This window comes from Protopterus annectens, chromosome 2.part2 (assembly GCF_019279795.1).
Source record: "Protopterus annectens isolate FY-2018-M chromosome 2.part2, PAN1.0, whole genome shotgun sequence".
Lineage (NCBI taxonomy): Eukaryota > Metazoa > Chordata > Ceratodontiformes > Protopteridae > Protopterus > Protopterus annectens.
In genome coordinates, this window is record NC_056730.1 from 622,219,872 (window position 1) to 622,227,117 (window position 7,246).

Here is a 7,246-nt window from a genome sequence, read left to right on the forward strand (position 1 = left end):
TGCCTTCTAAACTTGGTTGACTTTTTCGAAACAGTCACCAAAGCCATTGATGAGGGAAAGGCAGTCCATACAGCCTACCTCGATCTGGCGAAGGCCTTTGATACAATACCCCACTCGGGTATCATTGAAAAACTCATCAGCTTAAATGTTAACCCATACATCACAAGATGGGTTGCAAACTGGCTGAGTGACAGAACCCACAGGGTCAGAGTTGCTGGCGCCATGTCAGACTCAAAGCCTGTCACAAGTGGTGTACCACAGGGCTCAGTCCTGGGCCCACTCTTGTTTGGCATCTACTTTTCCAAGTACAAGCAAACACAGGAGGGTTATGGCTGACAAAGTTTGCAGATGACTGCAAACTGGGCGCCATAGTAGAAAACACATCTGACACAGATATCCTTCAGAAGGGTCTCACAGAAACGGATAACTGGTGCCAGAGCCATGGCCTAAAGTTAAATGCCAAAAATGCATAGTCATACCCTTCGGGAAAAACAAGGTTACCCCTAGCTACCAAATAGGTGGCAATCCACTGAGTACAGAAGAAGTTATCAGGGACCTGGGGACCCAGGTTGATAGTAGTCTGTTATTCGACACCCATGTAGCTAAAGTAGTTAGGAAGACCTTCTACATTGCCCACCTTATCATGAAGGGATTCTCATCTAGATCAAGGGAGGTCATAGTCTCCCTATACTCATCACTCATCAGACCAATGATTGAGTACAATGCCCCATTCGAATGTATCTGACCCGACACTTGCAGCAGCTGGAGAGGCCACAAAAGTTCCTCACCAAAAGGATAAAGGGTCTCAAACATCTGTCCTATGCTGCCCGACTGAAAGAACTCCAGCTCTATTCAGTCGCCACCGCTTGCTCAGAGGCGACCTTTGCCTAACATACAAGGCCATGTCAAACCCAGATTTGATGAATATGCTTCACCTCAAAAATCTAGATCCGTCAGAGCCACAAGGGCGGAGACTTAAACCTCGACACGGCTATTAATAGGACGTGCTGGAGGGATAGATTCATCACCCAAAGACTCCCTATGCTGTGGAATAAAATCCCGGTATATGTGAGGCAGAGCACCTCGCTGGCCTTGTTCAAGAGAAATCTTGACCAATGGATGGGAGATCGCAGATATACCCCAGGGATTACCTCAGTGTCACTGCTCAACAGAGGCACAGCAAAATAATGGGTATAGTTCCCCATACTAAAGGGGTGGCGTAAGCCACAAAACTATGGGCTAGGCTTGTAAATGCCCTCGGGCAGATAGCCTAGTATGAACCTATGAACCTATGAACCTATGTAGTACACTGGTATGCCTCTAGCCAGCATGATAGCTAAGACTACAGACTGAAATGGAGTACCCAACATACCAGTACAGCCCTACCAAATGTGTACAAGTGTCAGGTGTGCTCCCCTCATCCTACATAGAAATATAGTGACAGTCAGGTATGCCCCCCAATCCTGTGCAGAAACGTAGAAATAGTCAGGTGTGCCCCCCATCCTACATAGAAATATAGTAACAGTCAGGTGTACCCCCCCCAATTCTGTGTAGAAATGTAGAAATAGTCAGGTGTGCCCCCAACCTACATAGACGTATAGTAACATTCAGGTGTGCCCCCCATCCTATGTAGATATATAGTAACAGTCAGGTGTGTCCCCCCAATCCTGTGTAGAAACGTAGAAATAGTCAGGTGCGCCCCCCCCCATGCTACGTAGACATATAGTAACAGTCAGGTGTGCCCCCCAATCCTGTGTATAAATGTTGAAATAGTCAGGTGTGCCCACCATCCTATGCAGAAATGTAGTATGCACCACACATGCTTTGCACACACAGTGGATATGAATACAGGCATATATGTAAGGACAGCACACTATAATAAGCCAAAGGTAGACATACATAGATGTATGGAAGAGGGTGACTGTGACAAGGAGTCATCCAGGGCCCACCCACCCAGCACACAGCCAAAGGCCCACAACCACACGAGGGTGTGATGCCACACACTGCAGATACTAGCCACCAGTATCTGTCAGCATTACAGAGTATGTGGTGCACGTGCCAGCTGTGCAATATGACTGTTCAAGGAAGTAGTCATCTAGCAGCTGTATATACGGACCTGTGGAATATGACCCAGGTTGTGCCCACATGTGGCGTGTCAACCCCGAGATGAATGGGTTATGGCCCATGCACACACACTGCCCTCCCCATAGCCCCACTATGACAAGCATGCTGAGGTCATCTACTGTGAAATACACTTTAGGTGCATTGCATCCCAGTAATCTCTGTGGTGCATCCCATAACTGTGCACTGCTGTAATATGATAAACTAGTTAGGTAGGAGTTCTAACTCCAGCCTTGGGAACTGTATGTGCGTGTGTGTCTGTCTGACTCAGTCTGAGTAGAGAGCAATGCTTTTTAGGGTGGTCACACTCCCTACAATTGCAGTGCTCTACTTTGGTAAGGCTACTGATGTCATCCACCTAGAAACACATCCCTGGAAAGATCGCATCCCAGTAATCTCCGTGGCACATCCCCTAACTGCGTACTGCTGTAGTGTGATAAAGTAGTTAGGTAAGAGTTTATGTGTATTTGTCTGTCTGTGTAGAGAGCAATGGTTTTAAGAGTAGTCACACCCCCCCTACAATTTAAATGCACTACTTTGGCAAAGCTGCTGATGTCATCCACCAAGAAATACACCTCTGGGAAGAATGTAGCCCAATAATCTCTGTGGTGCATCCCATAGCTGCATACTGCTGTAGTGTGATGAAGTTGTTAGGTAAGAGTTTAATTCCCGCACATAGAAACAGTGTATTTCTGTGTGTAGAGCAATGTTTTTAGGGTAGTCGCACTCCATACAATTTGTATGCTCTACTTTGGCAAAGCTTCTGATGTCATCCACCTAGAAATACACGGGTAGAATGTAGCCCAGTGATCTCCATAGCATGTCCTGTAACAGCATACTACTGTAGTGTGATAAATTAGGTAGGCAGCTGTTCGACTCCCAGACATGGCAAGTATGTGTGTCTGTCTGACCCTGTCGATGTAGAGAGCAATGCTTTTAGGGTAGTCACACTCCATATAATTTGTATGCTCTACTTTGGCAAAGCTTCTGACGTCATCCACCTTTGGGAAGGGTGTAGCGCAGTAATCACCATAGCGCGTCCTGTACCAGCATACTGTTGTAGTGTGATAAATTAAGTAGGTAGCTGTTCTACTCCCAGACATGGTATGTTTGTGTGCCTGTCTGTGTAGAATGCAATGCTTTTTAGGGTGGTCACACTCACTATAATTGAAATGCTCAACTATGGTAAGGCTGCTGATGTCATCCACCTAGAAATACATCCCTGGAAAAGATGTACCCTGGTAATCTCCGTGGTGTGTCCCATAACTACGTACGGCCATGGTGTGACAAAAATAGTTAGGCAGGAGTTCAATTCCCAGACATGTCAACTGTGTTAGTCTGTGTTGAGAGCAATGATTTTTAGGGTAGTCACACTCCTTACAATTCACATGCTTGTCATTGGCAAGGCTGCTGAAGTCATCCACCTAGAAATACACCTGTGGGAAGCTGAAGCCCAGTAATCTCCATAGCGTATCCTGTAACTGTATACTGCTGTAGTGTGATGTAGACCTCTGTTAGGGGTTCTACACCCATGTGTATCAGTGGTGTATGTTTTGTGTCTGTTTCACTGTCTGTGTAGAGAGCAATGCATTTTAGGCTAGTCACACTCAGCACATATCCAATGGCCTACGTTGGCAGTTCTGCTGATGTCATACAATGTGGAATGCAACTTCAGGGAAAGAGTACTTCAGTAATCTCTGTGGAACGTACTATAACTGCATAGTGCTCTAGTGTACTAAACTAGGTAGGTAGGGGTTCAACTTCCAGACATAGTGCGTGTGTGTGTATGTGTGTGTGTGTGTGTGTGTGTGTGTGTGTGTGTGTGTGTGTGTGTGTGTGTGTGTGTGTGTGTGTGTGTGTGTGTGTGTGAGACACCTGGGCCCAATGTGGAATGGGTTTTGCAAATGTCTTTTATGATGGCCCTATATCACAATGCCCACTGTACAGGGATACCAGATGTGAAATAGCCGAGAGGTTGGGGTGCAATCCCATACCCATACACATGACATCACAGCCAGGCAATCACAGTTAGAAACCCCAGTATTACCCAGAGAACACTCTCAACCCATGTCACATACATACACACACACACACACACACACACTCACACACACACACACACACACACACACACACACACACACACACACACACACACACACACACACACACACACACACACACATGCCAAGGCAACAGCCAATATGTGTGTAGTACACTGCATATTGGTAATTGATATTAACTATGGAATGATTGCAGTGGCCTACAGAAAGCATGGAACCCTGTCCATCTGTCCAACAGGCACATACATGCAGACAGTGCACCTTCCCCATGTTCCCCACTGGATACCTGCAACATCTGTGGTGCCATCACATGTGACCCACAAAGAACATACCATGCCTAAAAACATGCCCTGTATGGACAGATGCCACCAACACCAGGGAATGCCAATAGCATGCTATCAATGTAGGTGCAGGGTTAACCTGCTGTCCATTACCAGTTCTTGCCACAGATGGCCACGAGTGGCACATCTGATGATAATCTGTGTACGCAACATATGCCCGGCACCCCAGGTACAATTCCACATGTCACTGTACATGCATGTGGGAGGTGTACACATCCCAGACACAGTCCATGTCATGGACTAGGGAAAACATACATGGCAGGAGATGCACAGCACTGGCCACATGCAATAGGCACCTAGGTGACTGGATGGTGGATACAATACCCACCTGTGTGGGCAAATGCAGAAACCACAGGCCTGAGCCACAATGCAGACCATTGTCATGTGGCCTGATGCCAAGGTATACCCATCACCTAGCCTTGTATAGCCGTTTGCCACAATCAACCACCACATACCCATGCAGAAATGCACCCATGCATGTCAGTACTGGCACCCTGTGTGTTGTATTACACATAGGATCACATCCACACTCACTACAACCCTCAGTGGCATACTGACAAATGCTGTCTGATGTCAGACACCTCCCCATACCCTTTGTCCATACAACCTCCATATGACCTGTGTGGTGCATGTGATACCTGCACAGTGATGTGTTGTGGCAATCCCACTACTGATGGGTTTCAATCCTGGCCCTTCCAAGTGTGTCAATATGTGTGAGTCCCTGTGAGAGTGTGGCTGTGTTGATGGTGGCACCTGTTCATGCAGACAGGCACATGTACATCACCTACCATATAGCTACCATATCCCTGTTGCAGATGTCACTCACCATCACATATATGTTCTGAGGGCTCCACAGCAATTAACCCATATGGCACATCCAATAACTGCACATAACTGTGATTGCACTACATAGTCATCAGGGGTTTGATACCCTGTGCTGGTAGGTGTGTGACACAAACATGCTTAGGTTTTAGAACTTAAAACAAACTAGAATAGAGAAAAACAAAGTAATCCAATTCCGATAAAACTGTTTATTCTAATGGAAATCAAACTTTGGGTTCACTGGTTGTGTAGACGTTAAGCTCGTTCTCCTTGAATGCACCTTGCTAGCTGAATATCTTTGAACATGATAGTTTCCCTCTTAGCGTGAATAGCACAGAGGTTAGTATCTTCAAAGAGGCCTACAAGATAAGCCCTGCTTGCCTCCTGTAAAGCCATGACAGCAGAACTCTGGAAACAAAGATCTGTCTTGAAATCCTGTGTGATCTCTCGAACAAGTCGCTGGAAAGGAAGCTTGCGAATAAGTAATTCAGTGGACTTCTGATATCGACGAATTTTTCAAAGAGCAACAGTGCCCGGCCGGTAACGATGAGGCTTCTTGACACCGCCAGTAGCTGGAGCACATTTGCGAGCAGCCTTTGTAGCAAGCTGCTTATGAGGAGCCTTTCCACCAGTAGACTTCCTAGCGGTCTGCTTTGTTCGAGCCATAACGATAACAGCAATTCGTCCTACTAAGCAAGTTTAAAACAAACATGCTTAGGTTTTACTCTCCCACCCCTCCCTGACTTGTCTTAGCCTCTGTCTGCTTCTCCCACTCCCTCTCTGGTGGATGTGGAGACCTACACCTGCTTTGCTTAGGCAGCAGCATGTGTATTTTAAGTGATGCTCATGATCAGCTGATGGCCTCTGCATGAATTGCAGCCCTCCCCTAGTCGATTGCATGTGGAACAGCTGTGGTAACATTCCAATAGCCACTTGCATGGAAACACACTCCAATATCTAGGAACATCATGTTGGTGTTGGCCCTTTTCATTCACTGTAAGCAGGAACTAGATCTGTTGTTTGGCAAGCAGCATCTCAGATGGATTGGGGATTTACCTCAAACAACATACACTGTGGAAACAGGGCAACACACAGAAGGGGTATGTGCTTGACCTGACTACAGACTGTAAGTGCTTCTATACTGCATTTGGAGTAATGGTGCTTTAACAGTGTCTGTGTGTGGATATGGCTGTCCTATATGTCTCAATACCTGCCATGTCAGTTCTATGTTTATGAGGAATCCCCATCTGAAGGGTCATCTGCAGACTGGGCAGTGTGTTGTGCCTTTGGTGTCATGTGTTACCCATGGAGCATCTATCTGTGGACTGCAGAAAGTAGTGTGAGGATTGCAGTCTGTAGATGGTGAAATCAGTGACATTTACTGACTTCATATCCCTCATAGGATATATGTTGCAACAAACCCTGTTACAACAGTAAATGTATGAGGTTATCACAGCAACATGTCAATATTGGCCCTGTGTATGTGCTTCCAGCCCCACCTCTGTCAACCTTTGCACATATGTTGTGCATGCAGAGGTACATATGTGCTGTATACCATAAGTAGTGTCATCATATCTGATAACATATCAGACTGCTACACATGTTATGTACAGTGGGGGTTATATTTGATGACATAACCTGGCCATACTGTGATTGTTTGTACAGTACTGAGGTCTGTGTACTTATGGTGAATGTCGACAATGTGTGTATTGTTAATATGTACCTTGGCCTGTGTACAGACTGTGGTAGTTGTCATAATCCTACGTCCCATCCTATCTGATGTTACATGCTGCTCCACTGTATGTTACCGTATTGGCTTACATGTTTGTAGGGCCATACACACACATGTCCTATACCACAGTCAGCCATCAGACCAAACTGTGTAGTGGCCCAGTATAT

The 7,246-nt window shown here is 46.1% G+C and overlaps 1 pseudogene; it reads right to left on the minus strand.

Moving 5' to 3' along the window:
• Positions 1 to 5,602: 5,602 nt before the first annotated feature.
• On the minus strand, positions 5,603 to 6,019 carry LOC122795747 (annotated as a pseudogene).
• Positions 6,020 to 7,246: the final 1,227 nt, after the last annotated feature.